General features: G+C 36.5%; 1 pseudogene; it reads left to right on the top strand.

Moving 5' to 3' along the window:
- Positions 1-2344: 2344 nt before the first annotated feature.
- Positions 2345-3188, top strand: LOC149252371 (strigolactones hydrolase CXE15-like; annotated as a pseudogene).
- Positions 3189-23780: the final 20592 nt, after the last annotated feature.

The raw sequence follows: 23780 nt of genomic DNA, 5'->3' as shown, positions 1-23780 counted from the left end.
TTGCATTGTATTTATGTTCTTACAATTATAACTTTTTATTAATTGATGTATGCAGAGGATGGATTGGCTTGCATTATTGTTCTTTAGTGTCCAATAATAGATAAGATTTATTTCAAAGACCAATTTGTTTGGACCATGGAATCACCATTTTTATGTTTGTCCTTCATTATCTAAGAATAAATGGCATTTGTTTAACTTTAGACCATGAATTCACAATTGTTGTCACTGCTCAACTCATTTAGTTCACAGTCTTTAATATATTCTCTTATTTTTTCAAACTTTGTAACTCTCAGGATGTTATATTCAAATTGTTTTAATGGCTTAGTTGTTGCTATAGGGAAGCCATGCAAACTATGCAAGTGCAAATGATTTTCCTGATCATCAAAGGAACTTAATACATGTCCTACAAACTATTCACCCATTCAATTATTTTCTTACTAACTTGATAAATATTCAATCATTGAAAAGAAAAATCTTTTCTGACAAACTCTCCTTAATAAAATCCTAAGATTTTGGCATTTCTTATTACTACATTCTTGAAAGTAGATACAATGAATTTGTTTTTCATGCACATTAGCATAGCATATAATTATATGAAATAGGTTCATTCATTGTTCAGCATAGTAAAATCCCAATCAATCCTTTGTTCTATTGACCTGGGTACACTGCCTATTAAGAAGATAACATAGATAAAGGGTTTTGCATCAACAATTACAACTTTTTGTTTTGTCATTAAACACTTTTTCCTGTGTATAACGATTGCAATTGATTCTTCAAGAACTAGGGTAAATAATATACACCTCACAACAGTACATTAAATGTTGTATAGGTGAGGATATATGCTCCCTATTTAACATATTCTTCCTTTATTATGAAGTTCACGGCCTTGGAACTTCATTCGATTCTTGAAATAAACGATCCACTTCTCTCTTTTTGTATATATGAGATTATTGGTAATTTCTCCATAGGTTATCAAATGGATTCGAGGGATTTGCATGAGATTGCTGGAAATTTATCTACAGGTTATCAAATGGATTATTTGCAAGAGACTCAAGGAATGCTACAAAGTCATAAAGAACACATACATTGCAATAGGGATTTTGTTCCCAATCTTGATGAGGGATGGAGTTTTATTGAAAATATAAGTTTAAAGCCCAACGTTGGTCTGTCGGGGTCATTGTTCAATGCTTGTAAACTACATGGCAACATTGAGTTGGGAAAGTATACAACAGACCACCTATTAAACATAGACCCAAAAAATGATGGTCGTTATGCATTGCTTTTAAATATCTAGCTGACAGGTGGGATGATGTAGCAAAGTTCAAAATGCTGATTAGAAAAAGAAGATTGAAAAAGATAACATGATGTAGTTCGATTGAGCTAAATAATAAGATTGTTCCATTTCACATTGGAGACAAATATGAGTGATCCTTTTTATATAACCATTCTCCCAACATTTTTTGTGGAATAAACTTCAGATTTTGTTTAGTGTCATACATTTAATATCTCGACAGACTAGTAATTTTAAATGTGTGTCCTTGAGATAGAGCATGATCAATTTTGCTAGCCTGTTTCAACGAGTCATTGCAAAGTTACTTAGAGTGTGAGCTTGAGAGAAACTGTGGCGTGGGGAATTTCGAAAATTTAAAACTTGGTGTTATATATATATATAAACTGTGGTGTGGGGAATTTCAAAATTTTAAAACTTAGTCTTATATATATGCAATGAAATTTAGCAAATTCACACAAATAGACAGAAAACAAAAATGAAGATTTATTCACAGTAAGCATCATGATGGTTAAGATGGTCAACTTTTAGGATGAGAATCCTATAGTATTATTTCAAAAAAAATTATGGCATTAGGATTAAATGAAAGAACTTGGTCTCCCTTATATTCTTTGATAATTGTTGAGGGAAAGATTTCATTGTAGTACTGCAAGACCTCCACCATCTATGTGTTTGTGCCATAGTGTACTATTGCTTTTAAATTCTATGAGATGTGGTAGTGTTGTGACAATGTGTCGTGCCATTCTAAATTCTTACCATATCAATCATTAAAAAAATTCTTGCAGTTCAATCATTCAAAAGGGAGTAGTCTATAATGCGACTTTTTGGAGATGGATGGTACGTTGCCATGGGTGATGGTCATACATAGCATGGAAATAATTACGACGTCTCTTGATTTCCCGGCAACCCCTTTTTCCTTGTGGTGCAGGTTCACATCTCCCAAAGGTTGACAACTAAAGCACACCTCTTCACAATCCTTTATTTGAAATTCAAAATTTGAAATTTAAGCGCGGTGAATGCGTGAATGCTTGTGGGGTAGAGAGGATGACAGTGGGGATGTCGACCGATTCTCTAGTAGGTGGCTTCACAAAGAGTTTATGCCTTCCCCACTGCTACGACAATGGCACCAACATCATCAACCTCTACTTCATTCTTGTCGCTGGGGAAGGTACTTATTATACTTCATTATGCATTTTGGTGGATTTCATACTCGCTCAGGAGCATCGCCTCCTCGCAGCCTGTGATAACTCATTCAGGGCTCTTCTATGGCTCCGTTTAGTAGCCTGTGAAGAGAGCGAGGAGTTGTGGCTTAGTCAGTACCCCGATTTCAGGTGATTCTTTCTAATGGGCGAAGGCACTCAGGGGAAACCTCGTTCTCGAGGTGGCTCGCCACTCCGGCGGCTGATTTACTGCGTCCTGTTTGCGTGTGAGGAGGTGTTTGTATACATCCTGGGTATGTGAGATCCGAAAGAAGCACATCCGAGATGGAGATTCCACCTGAATCTGCGCTTTTGAGTCAAGAAATGGTTGATAAGTTCTTCAAACTATTTGAAGAACTTAGTTATGATTTGAAATAATAATTTCTTAACTAATAATAATACCAGCGGGTATCCTAGCCACCAGAGATCATTCAATCACCAACGCAATGGGACCTGACGCTCCACTTATGAAGGACTTGAGGTTTCCATGCATGCTTGTGGCCATTGCTGATAAAGACATTATTAGTGACACGCAGGTGGAGCATTGCAAAGCCATGAAAAGCGAAGGTCATGAAGTGGAGCAATATATCTCTGAGAAAGTTGGCCATTGTTTCCATCTCAACGAGACTGCCATCAAATATGATCCCAACACTGCTGAGGAAACCTCTAAACTCCTCTATTTCATTAAAAGTTGCTTTTGAGGTTTATTACATACCATGTTATATCTTTCGGTCACTTTGCTTTTATAGTTCCTCACATTCTCGGTCATTTAAGTTGTGCTATGAAGTGTAGATTTAGATTGTCTACTTACCTGCAAGTTAAGTTTAGTTTTTCTAGTGTGGATTTAGGATTTCTGTTAATATGCAATGTGTTAGGATATTCCGACACATAGGAAATAGTTAAGTTCAACTTGGTCTAGTATAGAGTTAGGTATAGAGTTAGGTAAAGTGTGTTTCTTTATCGTTGTACATTTTGTAACTTACAATCCGATGGTCACGATATGTAGTGATCCGACGGTTCACTCTCTCCTCGGTATTACCGACACTTGATCCGTGGCTTGACACCCGATTGGTCCATGAGTTCTATTTAAAGTGCAAGGAGGGTCATTGTTCGGGTAATCCGTGCATGAGAGAAGCTTATGTAAATTTTCATTCTTTGATTAATAAATTGCCTGTAGTAGCCACGTTGGCGCAGGTCGTGGACTGTTTCCCTCTTTGAGGGTTTTAACCACGTCAAAAATACTGGTGTGTTGATCTGTGATCTGGTTGTGAGCGGTGTCCTTTTGGTGTTCTTTTTGAGGAACTTACCCTGTAAATTCCTACATGGTATCAGAGCTATTTGAGGGCCGCGTCCGCTGGTGATCCAAATCTGAAGCCGGTAGAACTGCATGCGGTTGTTGTTTCCTAGATCTGCTGTTTCTGACTGCTTTCGGGCCGAGAGGACTGCTCTGTTGCGTTCGGAGCATCTGTTCCAGTGAGGAACCCCTTTCGTTTCACGCAAAAAGGTTTCCGGTAGCCCTAGCTGCGTCATTTTTCAGATCGGGAGGTATACAGTGTTTTTGCAGTTTACTGTTATTTTCTCTCTGCTTATTTCGGTTTCAGTTTATTTAGCTTGTTTTTAACCGGATCTATACCTTTCATTTCTGCGTATGCTCTTTGCCCTGTGACTCTGTGCGATCTGGGCAAATCAGAAACAGAAAGGAAGGATTTTTCTCATGCGTATGCTCTTTTCCCTGCACCTTAGTGTGATCTCGGAAAATCAGAAACATTGAGAAAAATATTTAGTTTTTCGGCTAAAGCTAACCTTTGAGCCGCAAGGTTCATTTTTGAAAATATTTAGTTTTTTGGTTAAAACTAACTTCGAGCCGTAAGGTTCATTTTTCTTTGCATATTCGTGTTGGGTTTTGTGTTTTGTGTTTTGTAGGGAAAAAGAGTTTTCTCAAGGCAAGCATGCAAACCAAGCCCCCCCCCCCCCTCTCTCTCTCTCTCTCTCTAATTTTTTGTATAGATCAGTTGGTTCAAAGCTATTTTAAGAGAGTAGAGGTCTTGGGTTCAAGTCTCCATTTTGTGGGGGCGGATTATTTCATTCCCGCACATTCACGCACTTTGCCGGCAACTTCAACAAATTTTTTTCAAAAAGCCATAACTTCTTCATCCGGAAGCCTTTTTCAGAGCCGTTTTTTTTAAAACAGCCTAATTTTTCGAGATCTATCCATTGGAACACTTACTTTCAGCATCTTCAGCTTCAGTTTTTTTAAAATGGAAAGTCCATGCCAAGTCATTCTTGACAGCACTAACTACTTCCAATGGATAGCCTACATGGAAGATTTACTTAGAAGTAAAGGTCTCTACAGAATAGCCACAGACCAAGAGAAGAAACCAAAAGATGAAGACAAGGCTGCAAAATGGGAAAATAGACAAGATCAAGCACGTGGTTTGATAGGGATGTCTATTTCTCCTGATCTTAGATTCCATATTGCAGAACTTGAGACTCCTCATGAAGCATTGGAAAAAATCACTAAAGTTTTTGGGATTAAAAATGAAATTAGAGCCCATCAACTTGAAAATGAGTTGCTTACTTTGGATCCTAATAATTTTTCTTGCATTGAAGATTTCTTGTCCAAATTCAAGACCCTTAGATATCTCTTGGAAGGTGTTAAGGTTAAGAAAGAAGATAGTAACCTTATTTATTCCATCCTTACTAAGTTGGGACCAGCCTACTCTGTATTTGTTTCCACTTTCCATTCTACAAGGGAAGCTTTCATTTGTCAAGGAAAAGACTACAAGGCCCCTTCCTTTGACTCCTTTTGTGATTCCTTAATAAGAGAACAAGAAAAACTCTTACACCTTGGTCTTCTTAATCTTGGAAACTCTTCCAAGAAAGTGTTAGCCGCCCAGCAGCAACCAAATTCAAAGAATCCTAAGAAGTCATATCCTAAAAAGAATGGTCCTAAACCAAACAAGGGTCCTAAGCAAACTCAGCCTCAACATGAAAGATCATTTCAGCAAAATGATAAGACCAATAAAAACAAATGGAAGAAGACTGATAGACATTGTAACTTTTGTAATCGAGATGGCCACTTAGAATCTAAATGCTTTAAGAAGATGGAAGCCTTGGAAGCCGCAATGAAGAAACATAACATCCATGTGGAGCATTCTTCAACTTCAACTTCCGAAATGGCACTTTCTGCATGTCGTTGTCAATCATCTCAGTCTGGTTATGCATTAAATGTATCTTCTTCTTCTCATTCTCATGAGTGGCTCATTGATTCTGGAGCCTCTTATCACATGGCCAAAAACCAAGCCATGTTTTCTTCTTTAAATGATTGTAACACCAAAAATATATATGTTGGTGATGATAGATCTCTTAATGTTGTAGGGACTGGAACTGTTCATCTAGACAATGGTCAGTTTAATGATGTATTATGTGTTCCAACCTTATCCTGCAACCTTCTATCTGTATATCAGATAACTCATTCAGGTGAAGGTAAAATTGTTGAATTTTCACCTCATGATGTTGTAATCAAGGATCTGAGAGATACTAAACAGATTCTAGCTACTGGTATTGCTGATGATTCCACAAGGTTGTATAAGTTTCACAACTTTGGGTCATCAAATCTTCCCTCAGTATTTGTTGCTCATAATGATGAAGTGAGCAAACTTTGGCATGAGCGATTTGGTCACTTAAACTATCGCTCCCTTCAGCATCTATGTAAAGAAAATATGGTGACAGGTCTTCCTATGGTATCTTGCAGAGATGGTGTTTGTTCCGGATGTGTACTCGGAAAACATCATCGGGACAGTTTTGAAAAACGTGCCTCTTGGCACGCCTCAGCCCCTTTACAGCTTGTGCACAGTGATTTATGTGGTCCACTTCCTGTTGCTTCATTCTCTGGCTGCAAGTATTTCTTAACTTTCATTGATGATTTCTCCAGACGCACTTGGGTATACTTCTTAAAACTCAAGAGCGAAGTATTTAACACTTTTTTGGCCTTCAAAGCCTTTGTTGAAAAACAATCTGGACATCAAATTCTTAAGCTAAGAACTGATAATGGTGGAGAATATGTTAAAAACACATTCATCAACTTTTGCACCGAAAATGGAATTCAAATGCAACATACTGTTCCATACACTCCACAACAAAATGGTGTAGCTGAAAGGAAAAATCGCACCTTAAAGGAAATGGCTAATTGTATGCTGCAATCTAAAGGACTCAGTCTTAGTTTTTGGGCCGAAGCAATTAATTGTGCAAATTATATAATCAATCGCACTCCTACTAAGGTTCTAAAGAATATCACTCCAGAAGAAGCTTGGAGTTCCATTAAACCAGATGTAAGTCACTTTCGTGTTTTTGGAAGTGAAGCATGGGCCCATATTCCAGATGAAAAGCATAAAGCTTTAGAACCTAAGAGTGAGAAATGTACTTTTGTTGGATATTCTGAAGATGTAAAAGGTTATAGACTTATTCCATTTAAGTCCAAAAATGTTATCATTAGAAGAGATGTAAAATTTGATGAAAATAAATCGGCCTGCGAGCCTAGTCCGGCGGATGTGCCACCTCTTCCTATCTCTTCTACTTTTGAAAACATTTCTTCTTTAGATGATGAAAGTGAGGATGATAATCCTCCCCCACCTTCTCAGGATCCTCAACTTCCAAGATGGGTCTGTGCTACTCGGGATGCAGCAGGTGATCTTGCCGGTGATCCTACAGATCAGCGACGTACACGTTCTCAGTTTGAAAGAGCCTCTTCTTTACTGGCTCAAGCTCCAGTAAATCATGATCCTGACACTTTTGCAGAAGCTTCAGGCCATCCACATTGGGAAGCAGCTATGAATGAAGAATATCATTCATTGTTGGCAAATGATACATGGGATCTTGTTCCTCTACCAAAGGGACGCAAACTTGTTAGATGTAAATGGGTTTACAGAACCAAGTATGGACCATATGGGAAAGTTGATAAACATAAAGCTCGTCTTGTTGCTAAGGGATTTTCACAGGTTGAAGGCATTGACTACACTGAAACCTTCTCCCCTGTTGCCAAAATGAACTCTATCCGCCTTGTTCTTTCCCTTGCTGCCTCTTTAAAATGGGAAGTCCATCAGATGGATGTTAAATCTGCCTTCTTGCATGGGGACTTGCATGAAGAAATCTATATGGAACAACCCATTGGCTTCATCCAAACAGACTCCAGCCTTGTATGTCGACTTAAGAAATCTCTTTATGGTCTCAAGCAAGCTCCTCGAGCTTGGTATGCCAAAATGGATAGCTTTCTTTTAGAATCTGGCTTTTCTAGGTGTTATTCTGACAATACTGTCTACACCAAGAAAGTGGGCAACTCTCTTATCATCCTTGTTCTTTATGTTGATGATCTTATTCTTACTGGTAGTGATCCCAACCTTATAAACCATGTGAAGTCCAGCCTTAAAAAGAAATTTGAAATGACAGACTTAGGACACTTACACTATTTTCTCGGTCTTCAAGTCTTGCAATCCAAGGAGGGTATTTCCCTTTCCCAGTCCAAGTATGCTTGTGATATTCTTCGTCATTTTCACATGGAAGACTGTAAGCCAGCCCCTTCTCCCTTTCAGTCTGGCGTCAAACTTTCAGTCTCTTGTACTTCTCCTGAAGTTGATGCTACCTTATACCATCAACTTGTAGGAAAACTCTTGTATTTAACCCATACTCGTCCTGACCTTTCCTTTGCTGTTGGCCTTGTTGCTCGTTTTATGCAAAACCCCCGTGAAAGTCATTGGAAAGCAGCTAAAAGAATACTTCGTTATGTTCGAGGTACAGTACAGTTTGGGATTCATTACAGTGCCAAAGCAGCTCCTCTATTAGTTGGTTTCACTGATTCTGATTGGGCTGGTGACCCTGATGATCGGAAGTCTACTGCCGGTTATGTCTTCACTCTTGGTTCAGGACCTATTACATGGGCTTGTAAGAAACAGGCTGCCATTTCTCTTTCGTCAGCAGAAGCAGAGTATCGTGGTGCCGTGGAAGCTAGTAAGGAAGCCTTGTGGCTTCGTCAGATCCTATCAGAGTTTGGCTTTGAGCAGCAGCATCCAACCACACTTTGGTGTGATAATAAAAGTGCCATTCAGCTATGCAAAGATCCAGTCCAGCATCAGCGCAGCAAACACATTGAACTACACATGCACTTCGTCAGAAAGCTCATTCATGACCATGTTCTTGAAGTGCAATATTGTTCAACAGATGATCAGGTTGCAGACATCTTCACAAAGGCTCTCACAGAGGCGAAGTTCACTAAACTTCGATATATGCTTGGAGTTCAGGAAGTTGTCACTAAGGGGGGATAGGCTCTAGTGCCTCCTTCCTTCTCCTATTGTGTCATATTTGTAAATCCTTCAATCCTATCCCAAGTTGTTCTTAAGGGGGGATGTTAGGATATTCCGACACATAGGAAATAGTTAAGTTCAACTTGGTCTAGTATAGAGTTAGGTATAGAGTTAGGTAAAGTGTGTTTCTTTACCGTTGTACATTTTGTAACTTACAATCCGACGATCACGATATGTAGTGATCCGACGGTTCACTCTCTCCTCGGTATTACCGACACTTGATCCGTGGCTTGACACCCGATTGGTCCATGAGTTCTATTTAAAGCGCATGGAGGGTCATTGTTCGGGTAATCCGTGCATGAGAGAAGCTTATGTAAATTTTCATTCTTTGATTAATAAATTGCCTGTAGTAGCCACGTTGGCGCAGGCCGTGGACTGTTTCCCTCTTTGAGGGTTTTAACCACGTCAAAAATACTGGTGTATTGATCTGTGATCTGGTTGTGAGCGGTGTCCTTTTGGTGTTCTTTCTGAGGAACTTACCCTGTAAATTCCTACACAATGATGTGTGCTATGTTAAGATCAGGTCATAGTGTAAGAACTATTTTAAATAATTTGCTAAGATATATTTGTATAAATTAGATAGTTTATATAACATCATTTGATTTTATATCTATTGATATTCTATATCTTATCATTATTGTGACAAATTGTACCATAATTTATTAAGAGTATCAAATAATGCTAATTTTATTTGATGTAAATTAAATAATAATTCATTTATATAAGTTAAATAGGATTGAACTATTATTAATACTATTTTTAACATGGGAGAAAACTCTCGCCAACTCATAAGACCCTTTGATTCAAGGTCGAGGCTTCACTCATGTGGTGTTGTAGCCACAAGACCAAAAACAATTATGTGATCAAATTTTAAATTAAATTTTACAAATGGAAGAAAAAAAATATATTTACAAAACCCCAAGCAATTATTTGATCAATTTTAGACATATTATGAAGTAAACTAAGTGTGTGCTTTGATGTTTATTTTATATAATTATGCTAATATATTTACTTAATAAAATATGATGTCATTTATTCTTAAATGTTTATTTTAAAAATGATACACAGGTTAACCAATTTAACCAATCCACATAATTTGGTATTAGCTAATTGTTTAATAAAATTGCATATATTAATAATAATTAATTAACATAACAACAATAATAATTAATATGGTATATTATTATTCATCTTATAATAATAATAATAATAATAAAGTAGTTAAGTGATGATATCAATTTAATCAAAATTTACAGTATTATGATTATTAACCTGCTACAAGGAAAGAATGACAATAATATAAACTTGAAACTTTTGTCCAAATTACCATATTGATAATTATAACATGGTAAATAATAAAAATAATTTGATACTTTCTAGGGAGTTACTAAATTAAGCATATGCTTATAATTAGCCCACTACTACCGCATATGTCTCACTCCATAGTGTCTGGAATTAAGAGATCCCTCCCTAAACACTATTATTAGCTCATTTTTATTACAAAAACATCATTGAATCTAAACAAAAACCCTTCTTCAAGATGACAAACTTCAAGAAAAAAAGACCATCATACATATCTCTTCAAGTTGGAAAGGCTTCTAATATATTCTCATATAGATGCTACAAGGTCTTGTAAAGACCCATAAGAATGGAGCACCTAAAATATAGAATCAATATTTGTAGTTATGGTTATACGAAGTCAATTTGCATACATGTATGTTCATATACATACCTCCCGTCACTAAGGAGATCACATAGTTTGCAACCATATATCTCAAAGAAACTAATCCATAAGCGAAACCATTTTTCTATTCAAAATGCTTTGTTCATCAAATTAAGCATTTCCTCTTAAGCTCTTAGTGGCAAAGCCTCCATCATAAATGTCTTTCCATCACCTGAAAGGATAAAAATTCAATAAATTAACCATTAGTAACTACATGAGTACAAACATAACTATTAGCCTAAGTACATGTTTATGTACATACCATATTTGTATCAAAGTTAAAATCAAAGTGTAGTGGGTGTAGTATGGATACTAGATACATTAAAAAGTGGTATTAGAGAATAGTTATAAGTTTGTGAGAGGAACTTGGAGCACCCCACCACCTAAAACATGCCATTGGGGTGGTTGGATATATAAGAGAGCGGTATCAAAGCAAAAATAGTATAATTTTTGTGGTTTCAAGAAGCACCTAGTAGCCTCAATAAATGACATAACCTATTGAGTATGTTACATCAACAAGTATAATAAGGCCTTCCGAATTTTAAAAATATTGTTAGGCTCAAACATGGTGGAAGATACATTGAAACACCACATAGGACCTCTCTACATGATTTTCAACTTTGAATGGGATATGGTTGCTATTAATTGGATTTTGGAAATAAGGATCACTCTAGGGCCTAAACCATGGTAAAAAAGAGAAACAAGGGCCTTACATAGGAAAATGAACCCTCTAGGTCCTAAGCATTGTGAATAAGGCATCCCACCATGAATAATACCCTTTCTTTGGGGTCTTTGATCCCCAAATGGTATTCTAGGTACTATTAGGTGGTTTTGCATAAAAAAAGGCGAGCTTAGGGACATTGAGTGTTCCTAAGAGAGGAAAATAGTCTTCATGATAGATATTTTCTTTGCATACATGTAAAGGTGAGGGAGTTTTTGCATGATATGAATTTGTGTACTAAAAACACATATGCATTGTTATTAGCTAGCTTAAATCCATATTAAATTTGAATATTAAAAACTGAAAGGGATAAAATATCTAGATGTGTAAGTTTTTTATCATTTACTTCCATGCTATGGATTAATTCCTTCATATTAAAATATTTACACACTAACAACTTTGATACCTCTAGATGCTTGAAAGATTTGGTTTTAAGATGGATCTTAGATGATTTTTTTTTAAATGTTGTCACATACATATGTTTGTATGTAGTTATTGATTTTTTTTATTTAATTTAATTTAATATTGTTTAAGATTGAGCTGAGTTGTATTTTTATTTTTATTTTTTTAATGTAGCAATATGTTCATTGGTTTGTTCTTCACAACTTCTATTCATACTACATTGTAAATGTATGAAATGTTTTGCATAATATGAAATTATATTGTTATTAACTAGCTCATATTCATCTCAAACTTGAATCTATCGAGCACCTAAAGAGATCATTTTTTTAAATGTAATTTTTTTATCATTTAATTCCATGTTATGTATTAATTCCTTCATATTAATAAAATTTACACACTAACAAACTCTATACCTCTAAATGCTTGATATATCTAGGTTTAAGATGTATGAATATTGGTTTAATATTTTTTAGATGTTGTCACATACATATCTATTTATGCATGTGATTTATTTATTTTTTTAATTTAATTTAGTGCCATCTAAGATGTAATTGACTTGTATTTTTTAAAAATTTTAATGTAGCATTATATTCATTGGTTTGTTCATGACAAATTCTATACCCTATACTACATTGTAAAGGTGAATGAAATTTTGCATGATATGAAATTATATTATTATTAACTAGTGTAGATCCATCTTAAAATTGAATCTATCAATCACTTTAAGGGATCAAATTTCTTTAGATGTTCTCTCTCACCAAAACACACTACATAATATAATTTTAAGATGGGATTAATTTGTATTTTTCTAATTTTTTAATGTAGCAATATATTCATTAATTGTTTCATCACAATTTCTAACCACATGTAGATGTATTTTTCTATTCTTGATGTAGTAATGTGTGCACATTATTAATACTTATAAGTTTATGTAAATTAAAAAATAAATGATGAGAATATTTTTTTCTTCATGTGTTAAAAGAATTAATTACTTTGATAGATTTTTATTTATCCTTTGTCCTGAGGATGAACCACATTAGATGGTTCGAAACTGACCAAAAAATCATAATGTGATTAGTTCGAAAAAATTTATCAAAATCAGATTTTTATTTATTTATTTGATTATCTTTTCAATTTTTAAAAATGATTTCATTATTTTGATTAAAAAAAAATCTAAAAAATCTTTAATTTTTTTATACTATTTCTCATTTCTTAAATTTTACCTATTTAATTTTTTTGTTGGTTTTATACTTTTTACTATTTTATAATTTTGTTGGTTTTTTTTCTACTTTCTTCTCTGGTATTAAGAGCTCTTTGAGCTTTTTAAAGATGAAATTATATAATTTATTAATATAATGTATGATTAGTTTTTTTAGAATTTTAAATTCATTTCAATCTTGGTGATTTAGAGATGAATGTAGTTCATTAATATCAGAAGAAACTTTATCTCATTTTCAAAGTAGACAATGGAACAAATATAATAAAAAAACCTTTTCTGTAAGTTTATATATTACTATATAGAGATGATTAATAATTTGAAATGACTCTGCTTGAACGAAGAATTCATAAAAGTGAAATATCATACACAAAATGTGTGTTTTATAATCATACTTCCACAAAGTGCCGAAGTATACCATAAAACTATAAAGTGATGCGAAAAACACTTACTACTGCGAATTAAATCCCTTGTTCCAAATAAAGTTACAGTAAAGTTTATTAATTGAAGGAATATTTGGAAAAGAAACTCCAATGAATCACATTGGACCCTTCAATAATAGCATATATAAGATATAAGTTCTGCAAAACGAATTTGACTGTACACTCCACTGCTTGTACAAGCATTAGAAAAATTACAGAATCTGGTAGCTAATGACTGAGCGAAGAGACTGGAGATGGAGCCGAAGTGGGAGGAATTGTTATATCGCCAAAACCAATTGTTGTAGGAGCAACAACAAATGATGTAACCTCGCTTATCATCCCAAATGATGTAACCTCGCTTATCATCCCACGGTCTCTGGTTCTGTGAGCCTCGCACAGGTGGGGCAAGTAGACACCAGAAATTATATATCTATATGAATCAATCATGGGCTAAATTCAGGTATAAAAGCCATACATATATTCATGGTTACAGGTATGTCTCATGTAGGATATCCAGTAAGTATAATATTTTACCTCTGCTACAATATAGGGTACATGAATATGATAATGAAGAGTAATAAGTACCTTCTCCAGCCACAAGATTGAAGTAGAGGTCGATGATGTTGGCGCAATTGTTGTAGCAACCGGGGAGGCATAAATTCTTTGGGAAGCCACCTGCTAGAGAATCCATCCACTACCCACTGCCATCCTCTCCACCCTAAACGTGTTCATGCATTCACCCAGAGCGCAGTTGTTGTAGCAACCGGGGAGGCATAAATTCTTTGGGAAGCCACTTGCTATAGAATCCGTCCGCTACCCACTACCATCCTCTCCACCCTGCACGCGTTCATGCATTCACCCGAAGCGAGCATGGGCGGGCATGTAGCGCGCTCAAATTTCAAATTTTGAATTTCACATAAAGATTGTGTCGCGGGCTTGCTTTAATTGAGTCGACCTGGAAGAACAGTGGTGGCAACTTCTGTTCGTTGTCAGACCTTCGAAGATGTAAACTCGCAGGGAAAATGGAGTTGCCGGGAAATCAAGAGACGCGGTAATTATTGCCATGTTATGTATGACCATCACCCATGGAAACGTCTCATCCATCTCCAAAAAGTCGCATTATAGACTACTCCATTCAAAAGTCCTTATCACATCTTGTCAAGAGCTTCAAAAATGTGTGGGAGAGTGTCCAATTTGTGGAAATTACCCTAAAGACAACTAGGGAAGGGAAACAAAGTATTATGTCACATTCTTGAGATAATATTTTTTTGGTAGCATGTGTAGTTATGTTTCCTTTCCAGACTTTTGGAAGAAGGTTGATGACATGGCATCCAGTGAAGCTTGTTTCTGCTTTCCTTACCTTTCTTTTGTTGTAAAATTTTTACCTAAATCTCTTTTAAGTGGTTGGAAGAATTTGGCTACCTTATCATCCCGTGTAGTGTGTTTTCTAATAAGACACTGATTCCAAATTCCATTATACATGAATGTTTTTTTCCATTACAAAGGCTTAAGATGTTAGTGCAATGAGATATATTTAAGCTAATGTAAAAATTCAACAGGTCTAGGATGGATCTTTATTTATTTATTGACCTATTTTTCCTAGACACAAATTATGATTAGATAATGGACAAATTTAGAGCTTGTTTTCTCACTGTAGATGGATTTCATCTTATCGCTGGTCAATATTCTTGTGCACTTGATGATGCAGGGCTATTTTGAACAAGAAAATTTGTGTTGGCTAGCCAAGGTTCGGTTGTCAAGAATCTTGTGCACTTGATGATGCAGGTTTATTTTGGACAAGAAAATTGGTGTTGGCCAACCAAGGTTCGGTTGTCAAGAATCTTGTGCACTTGATGATGCAGGTTTATTTTGGACAAGAAAATTGGTGTTGGCCAGCCAAGGTGCATCGAGAATGCAATAATTTTGGTGGAAAATTCTTCCATGGATACTGATAAGATCAAAATTCGTGGAGCTTGTGTACGGGTAGATTTGATGGAAAAAGTAGCATAGATTGAGACAACAAAGAAAGAGAAAATGAAGATTAAGGTGCAGAAGATTATTGCAGATGGAATTAATTGCTTTCTAAACAGACAGTTAATTTATAATTTCCAGAAGAGTTGTTTTCTGATTTTGGAATACTTTCCATTGAGCATGCTAATTTTGATGGAATTGAATGGAGCTCTTGTAACTGGGGGAGAAACTGCTTCAACTTTGTACAACCCAAAATCAATTAAACTTGCAAACTAATTGAGGAATCATTATTGGGGAGGACAATTTAAATCACTTTTCAGGAGTTGAGTTGGGATAAGCTTGTACTATAGTGCTGAGTGTAGCAAAGTAATTATATAACATCAATGAACACAATTATGAGAGAAAAAAAGAAGCAAAGCCATGTGCAAAAACATTAAGTGATCGAGTGGAAAATTCTTACCTTAGCGATTGAGGTGCAGAGTCTAAGTAATATACATGATCACTCCAGAGAAATGATGTTTAACAAGTAGACTCATAAATTACAAAGGTGTTTCCACTCTAGAGAAATGATGTTCAACTTGCGCACAATTTTCTGGAAATTAAACCAACAGTCGCAAATTTCAGCAATTACAATAGTTTCATTTGATAGCATGCCCTCCAACCAACCAATTTTGAGTAGCGAATATCAACAATAATCCTACTGCAAATGTATCCTCTAAGGGCAAATCCAACCAAAAGACAATTGTCTGAGTATTTTTACTTCAGAATATGGGTAGATTCTTTGAGGCCTTGCCTGAATATGTTTGAATAGAATATTAACCCTCAAGGACTCATATGTTGCACTTTTCAAGGGAACACCTTCGGGTACAAAAATACGCTGATAATTATTTGTAAGCCCATTTTCTAGAGTCACCCTATTAGGCTGCATGAGTATGGTTTTCTTCTTTTTCAAAAGCAATGAATATCCCACTAAACTATAATCATTAAAAGTAAGCATGAAAATAAAATAAAAATAACAAAATAAAGAATGTAACATAATGTAAATGTTTTAACTCGGTGAAAATAAAATAAAAATAATTCTATCAAAATTAAATAATATAAAAATAAAAATGACCCATGGTATTCATGTGCAATATAGCCTATTTCAGGGGAAAATTAAAATAGCCTAGATCCATCTTAGTTTGATGTTATGTTTAGATATATTATTAGTTGTATAAAATGATGGTGTTGAATCGAGTATATAAAGGTATTTTCTTAAGGTCTAATTATTATCCAATTATTGTCTAATTTTAAGGTCACAACCAAGCCCGAAACCACATTGGTGTATGAGACCCCCTTGTTTGTCGGACAAGATACCCACCTCCGCGTATTGATTTGAATGTTAAGTCTATGAAGGCCTATATACTCTACCCCCCTCTGGTTTTGAACTTGTGGCCTCTTAGAAGGAAACACATGCTCTTAACCATATGTTCGCACTAGGAATGTCTAAGAGTGGACAGTGCTAGAATGTCCAAGACTGTGTTAAAATGTTCTCTCTCCTCTTTTCTTTTACTTTTTCCTTTATTTTTTCTTCATTTTCCCTTGCATGCATATTCTTGTCTCTTCATCTTTCTTTTCTCTTATTTTCCTTTATTTCTTGAATTAATTGCCATTTATTTCCTTTTGTATTTTTCCAATGCCAATTTCCATAGCCAATACATAATTAACCACAAGTGATGCCCAATGTAATGTTTTTCCCCTCATTCAACTTGGAATACATGTCCCCATGACCTTGGTTTTATTTATGCCTCTATAATTCCCTTTTATTTACATGAAACTTTAACTTGGGGCTACTTCAAACTCCTCCTCCTTGGGGGAGCACCATCCTCGGTGTTTTGTGACTCTTATGACGAGACAAAACTATTGAAACCATGACACACATACTGTTTATGGAGCTTTATAAACACAAATTGATGTAGTATTTACAAAACTACTGAAAAACATGACAAACATACTGCTTATGGAGTTTTATAAACACAGCTTGATGCATTATTTCCAAACATACATATATAAATATATATAGACACATTTGCTTCAACTAACAAATAAAAAAAGATATAATGCCGACATCTAATCAACCATCTCCCATGTAGCTTCATCAAGCCCAAAGTTCTTCCAATGCACTTTAACTTGCTCTATTGCTCGGTTATGAAGTATGAACTTATTCTGCTACAAGATGCATTAAGGCTCGGGTTGGAACTCTCCCTATGGATCCAGCTGCAAAATAGACCAATCAATCACATGATCAACATCCTACTGATCCAGGTGGATATTGGTGGCCACATGATTATTCCACTTAGACCCCCACCATTATTTCTTTTCAGTTTCCTTAATGCTAGCACAACTTACTATTTCTAGCATTTTTTCTGGTCTTAAACTTTTGGAGCCATTTTGAGGGCCTAAAAGACATTTTTTTAGGAAAACGAAGAGACCAAAAACATGTCAAATTGATTTGTTAGTCTTCTTTCGGCCTCCTCTTGGAGATCTTCGAAACGTGGTATTATGATAGTAAAACAAAGATCGTATGCCAAATTTACGACCTTGGGAAGTCGATGTTCCAACTAACCCCAACGGGGCCCACAAGATTTTGGCACTTCATCTCCTAAAGTTAGGTTTCTGGATGTTTAGGGTTTCTAATTATTTCTTAATGATAAAAAGGCCACTGAGCCTCATTGTAACATAATTCAGAAGGCATGTAGCTGGCACATCTCTTCTCAAAGATAAGCTACCATCACCTGAGCTAATTTATTTCCATTTTGCATGAAAACAATTTTTAGTACTTTGTTATCAATGAATTGAAGTCATGTTTTTGTTGTATCTCTGTGTTTCTGTTTATATATGTATTTCATTTCATTCCTTCATAAATATGAATCACATGCACATATATTTCAAGCAATGAAACATGGAAAACATCATGGATTTTCATTGATGGGGGAAAAGAAATTCTGTAGGCCACTGGTCCAGTCCTCTCAAGGATCTCAAAAGGCCCACAATACCAAGGTGTCAACTTGTCACATGATCCAATCCTCAAGGAGCCCTTCCTGGGCTTGATACACAAGTACACATGCTCTCCAACTTGAAAATCCTTGAATGCCCTATGCTGATCCACATAAACTTTTTTCCTTTCTGGTGCTACCTTTAAATTCTTTCTGATAACCTACATATCCTGTTCCATCTCCTGTAACATATTAGGTCCAATCAATACCTTGTTCACTGAATCACTCCATCTGATAGGAGTATTACAACTCCTCCCCTAGACAGCCTCAAATGGACTCATCTTCAAGGATTCCTGATACCCATTATTATAAGAAAACTCCAACAGTGGAAAGTACTCCTCCCACTTCTTTTGCCGATGCATGACATACATCCTCAATGTATCCTCAAGGATCCTGTTAATCCTCTCTATCTACCCATCTGTTTGTAGATGATAGGATGTACTAAAGGCTAGATATGTTCCCAAGCCTACAAACAACTCCTTCCAAAACTTGGAAGTGAAATTGGCATCTCTATCTAATATAATACTCTTAGGAACTCCATGCAACCTCACTATCTCCTTAATGAAGATTTGAACCACTTCACTAGCTAAATTAGTGGACTTCACTGCAATGAAGTGAGCTACCTTGCTCAACTTGTCAACCACAACCATGATGGAATCATGCTATGTTGATGTCATTGACAATGTTGTAATGAAATCCATGGAAATGACCTCCCATTTCCATTTCGGAATCAAAATAGGATGTAGCAGAACAATTGGATCCTTGTATTCATCTTTCACCTCTTGACAATCTAAACACTTATCAATGAACTCAACCACCTCTTTCTTTAAATTAGGCCAACAATAGAACTTCTTAACAATTTTCAAAGTCTTCTGGTAACATCTACAACTTGAATATGGTTTTCACCTAGAGAGATTTGATTCCTCTAGGCACTTGGTAAATTAGGAATTAATATGAATATATGTTGATACTTAATAATATTATTTATATTTATATAAATGCCACATATCTGTAACACCCCCTCCCAAGTCTACCCAAAATAACCATGCCAACCGAGGTAAACATGAGACGAGAGGCTACTATGATGGGATTCAACCTCCTATGCGTCCTTAAGGAAGTGGAATCGATGGAACATCACACACAATCATCCAACACCATCAGTAGACCCCTCAGGAGACAAGTCAACCACTCAGACAACATGTCCCTAAGTTCCACTGTTGTTTGAGAAACTTAGGGTAGAGTAACACACCCTAGCAACAACCCAGGTGAGTTATAATGCTTCCCAACCTTCAACCAACAACGTTAGTCCCTAGGGTAACACTCTATGGGCCAACAATTCGGAAATTCAACCATTTTTCTAGCCCAGACTTCCCAGCCTCTACCCAAAACTTGTTGGAACCTTCAGGAATCATTAAAAACATGATAAAAATTCTAATGAATCAAACTCAACCTCAGGATTAGGCCTGAGCATCCCCAACCGAGACTGACATTCTGTCAAACACTTGGCATCAATACAACCTACAGGTCTAGGATACAAGACAAAGCATAAATGACTGAAATAACTTATGAAACATAACCAGAAGGATCACCTCCTTCTCCAATGAACTATTATATCATCAATGAGGTCTTGCATCCATTCATTTAACAATTACAAGTAAATAGATAAAATAGCAATGACATGAACCAGACATTTAACCATGATTACAACCAACATAAAACCATGTAAATATCAGAGACAAGACAACCATTTAATCCACATATACACAAGTGAAAAAGTAAGAGAACTTAGATTTTATTAATCATAGGCAAATCCAACCAGGCTCGAGACTTCCACGTACCACCCGACCATAGACATGGCTGAACCAAATCTCTCTTTCATCTAGTCACCCTTGTGCCATAGTCCAAGCATGAATATGGGATCTCATAGAAAAACCAAAACAATAACAATCAAGGGAATCCAGAGGTTAAACCACCTCCACCCTGTTGTAGCAGCTACAACCACCCTCAAATTTTTTCCTTAGCTTCATTTTGGAGCCTCCCTACCAACCATCCTCAGCAACATGTCTTTCCTTGTCAAGTACACAAGATTCACTGATTTTCTAGCAAATTGCCAGCCTACGCATGAGAGCTTGTTACATCCCCCTCACAAGTTGTTTCTTCGGACTTGGTCCTGCTGTAGGCTGAGCAGCTCCCTCAAGAAATTGCACAATTCTAAAGGGGAACTAACCTTCCCTCGAGAAATTGTGCAATCCTGTTTGGCAACCTGTTGGGCTCCAGAATTGTACAAATTTTCCTATCACTGTTCACTAGAAAAAATTGCGCAATTCCTCCTAGCAGGACTGCTCAACTCAAAAATTGCGCAATCCTGGGCAACATTCAGTTACTTTGCCTAGAAATTGTGCAATCCTTCTGGGCAGCCACCCCAGCTCACTCCCAGAAATGCACAAATTTTCCCCTAAGCTAAGTAGACTATTGCATGTGCAATTGGGTTTACCGGTTCCACCCGGGACTGAGAAAAATTGACTTGCATGCATGGTCTGCTTTTTCCCGAAATAACAAAAAGCAAGATGCAAAAAGCATCCCTAGATTTTAGGGAGCTATTTTTAGCAGTTGGAGGTTACATGCAAAGATCATTTTAGAATATTTCCTCCAAGTGTCACTTTTTCCTAGATTTGCGGCATGCACGTCATGGGCCTCAAACTTATTTATTCAACACTTTAGAGCTCACTTATTCACATCAATCTTGGAGCTCTGACATCCCACAACACATCCAGGAGCCTTTGAGACATCCAACTCAACTATTCACGGGTAAGTTGTCTTAACTTGTCTTTTGCAGCATTTCTGTCGCTTTTTGTGTTTTGGCTTGTGCAAGTGTTGTTTGCTTTATTTCTATGAATGCTTTCTGTCATTTACATGCATACTAGCTTGTAGCACTATTTCAGTTTTAGTTAGCATCTCATTGTTATTGCATGCATGAAATTGTTTTGCACAAACGTCGCCAATTCGGCGACTCGCTTCACCCACATGCATGTAGTTCCATTTTCTCAATCTTTCATTCACTGTTTGCATGCATGATCATTCACTTTTTCTTACACTCAGTATCACCATGCATTCACATTCACACTTGCTTTCAGTTGCCCGTTGGCGGCTTTGGGTAGCCTTGGCCCGGACTCTGCTTCACTAAGACAACATTTGCACAATCCTGACAAGGAAGGCTCTGTCTTCCTATCATAAAATGTGCGTTTCTTTCCAGTGACTTTCCTCCACTCTTGCATTGCACATTTCTAAGGGAGAGTGACTATTGGCCCAAAAAATTACGCAATGAAGTCACTAGGCCTGCAACCATTGCTAGCTGAAATTGTGCATTGCGCAATTCCAGTAGTCAGTTGGCCAGCCTGGATTATGCATTGTGTAATTCCAGTAACCAACCATGCCTCCCAGATAGCCCAGATGCCTTTTGCGCAGTTCTGGCAGCCAGTCTCCCACCCTCCCAGGAAAAATTGCACAATCCTTGCCAGCCAATGCCCAGGTATGTTGCATGTCATTCCTCAAGTTCACTTTGTTTTTAGCTGATAGATTTCTTTCCATGCATGTCGCTTTGTATCCAAATCTAGTAGGTTTTCATTCCCCTCTTATAAGTTTAGGATCAATGGCCTCTAAGAGAGCAGGATCAAAGGACACTAACGGAAGTGCAACTAGAGCAATAGTTGAGTGAATGTCTACAAGTTTGCCAATCTATGAAGACACCAAGTTGATTGTAGACAAGGACATCAAGATGAAATGGCAAGAGGTCAATGATGAATTTTCAGGCACATTTGGGGAAGACCTTAAAGACTGCCAAGCCTACATGAACATTCATAAGTCTGGCTTGTATCAGATTGCATGCAGGTATCCCACGTTCCCATACACGAACATGATACATTGAATCATCTCGTACACTGATCCTAAGACGATGATATTGAGCAGTATCAGCGGGACGAATATTTCTACCTTCAGGGCACAATATTATGACAAGATGTATCATATGTTGAAGCCCGTGATAACCATGGTGACACCCTTCAGCATACCCAATAGCAATGTCAGCTCTAGAGATATCTTGAAGAGCTGGTTGAAGGAGCTGGCTAAATTCAGGATGACACCCAACGAGATCTACAAGACAAAGATATTGCGGAAGTTGTATCAATACTTGGTCATTTTTGCATGTCGATTGTATGACCAAGAAAGCATGGAAACCTTCCCACAGAGTTGGGTGATCGCGTTGGACCAACTGGCTAGAGAAGGAAAAGCATGAAACTGGTCTGACATGTAGCTCACCGACTATAGGAACATGTAATGAGGGCTCGACAGTTGCCCAAAGGTATGCAAGCAGAAATCTAATGTCTACTTACATCTTGGATGCAATCTGTGCCCCTCAGGAGTTCCCGGGCTTGGAGTGGGCATGGACATCGACAAAGACCTCTGGGCATGAAACCCATGCTTTAATAAATCAATTTATTTTATAATAAGTTTTATTTTTTTTTCTTTTGACAAATACATTACATCATGACTCAAATACAATTATGAAGACCAACACTAGTTACATTCTTCAACACTTTGAGCCATGGCAAGCAAGTTCACTCATGTATTTTTTAGCATCATAAGACTTACCTTATGGTGATTGAATGGTATGTGATTGTTACTTATGTGTTGACAATTAAAGAACTCTTTCATTGATTTGAAACTCACATATTTTTTGAGATTGTTGATTTATGTTTTCATGATTGTTGTTAGTTGATAACTAATTCGCAATTGATAATGTATATTTCCTTTCTATTCATGCATCTTAATTAAAGTTTGCTCACAATCTTTCTTCAATATTCATGTCCTTTTACTTTAATTATTGATATATTATTCATATCTTAAAGTATTTCATAAAAAAAAACTCAACTTGTTTTTTGTCAAGAGTTTCATCAAGTTTCTTTACTCTTGCACATCTTGTCCGAACCCATTTTTGACCAAACATGGTGGCAGTCGGGCCTACATACTGAATGAGACTCTTAACTCAGATGGTGTAAGGTCTAATTGAGATTTTGCACTGGAGAGATCTTGTTACGTGGGGGTACATTTGGCCTGTCAACAACTACCAAGAATGTTTAAACTCTCAATCAACATTTTAGATGCTTACTTAGAAGCTTAAAACCTTGTTCAAGACTATTCCTCAAATGTAGGTTTACTAAGACCATGTATCTCTGCATCATGTACCAAAAAATGTGGCATTGATTTATAAATTCATTGTACAATGAAATATTTTCTAGTGAGTATTAGTGTTTTAAAATTCGGCTAATCCGACCGAGTCGAATCCCTCGTCGGCTCAACTCGGTAGAAAAACTGGCTCAGTGGTCGCTATGTCGAAGGCAACAATGGAGGCATTGATCGACATAGCTTATTGGTATGCCTCACCGTCTGGC

Source organism: Pinus tabuliformis, chromosome 7, assembly GCF_031772625.1.
Source record: "Pinus tabuliformis cultivar Carrire ecotype Pingquan chromosome 7, CPIR1, whole genome shotgun sequence".
NCBI classification, from domain to species: Eukaryota; Viridiplantae; Streptophyta; class Pinopsida; order Pinales; family Pinaceae; genus Pinus; species Pinus tabuliformis.
This window is presented reverse-complemented; position numbering and strand designations above follow the sequence as displayed.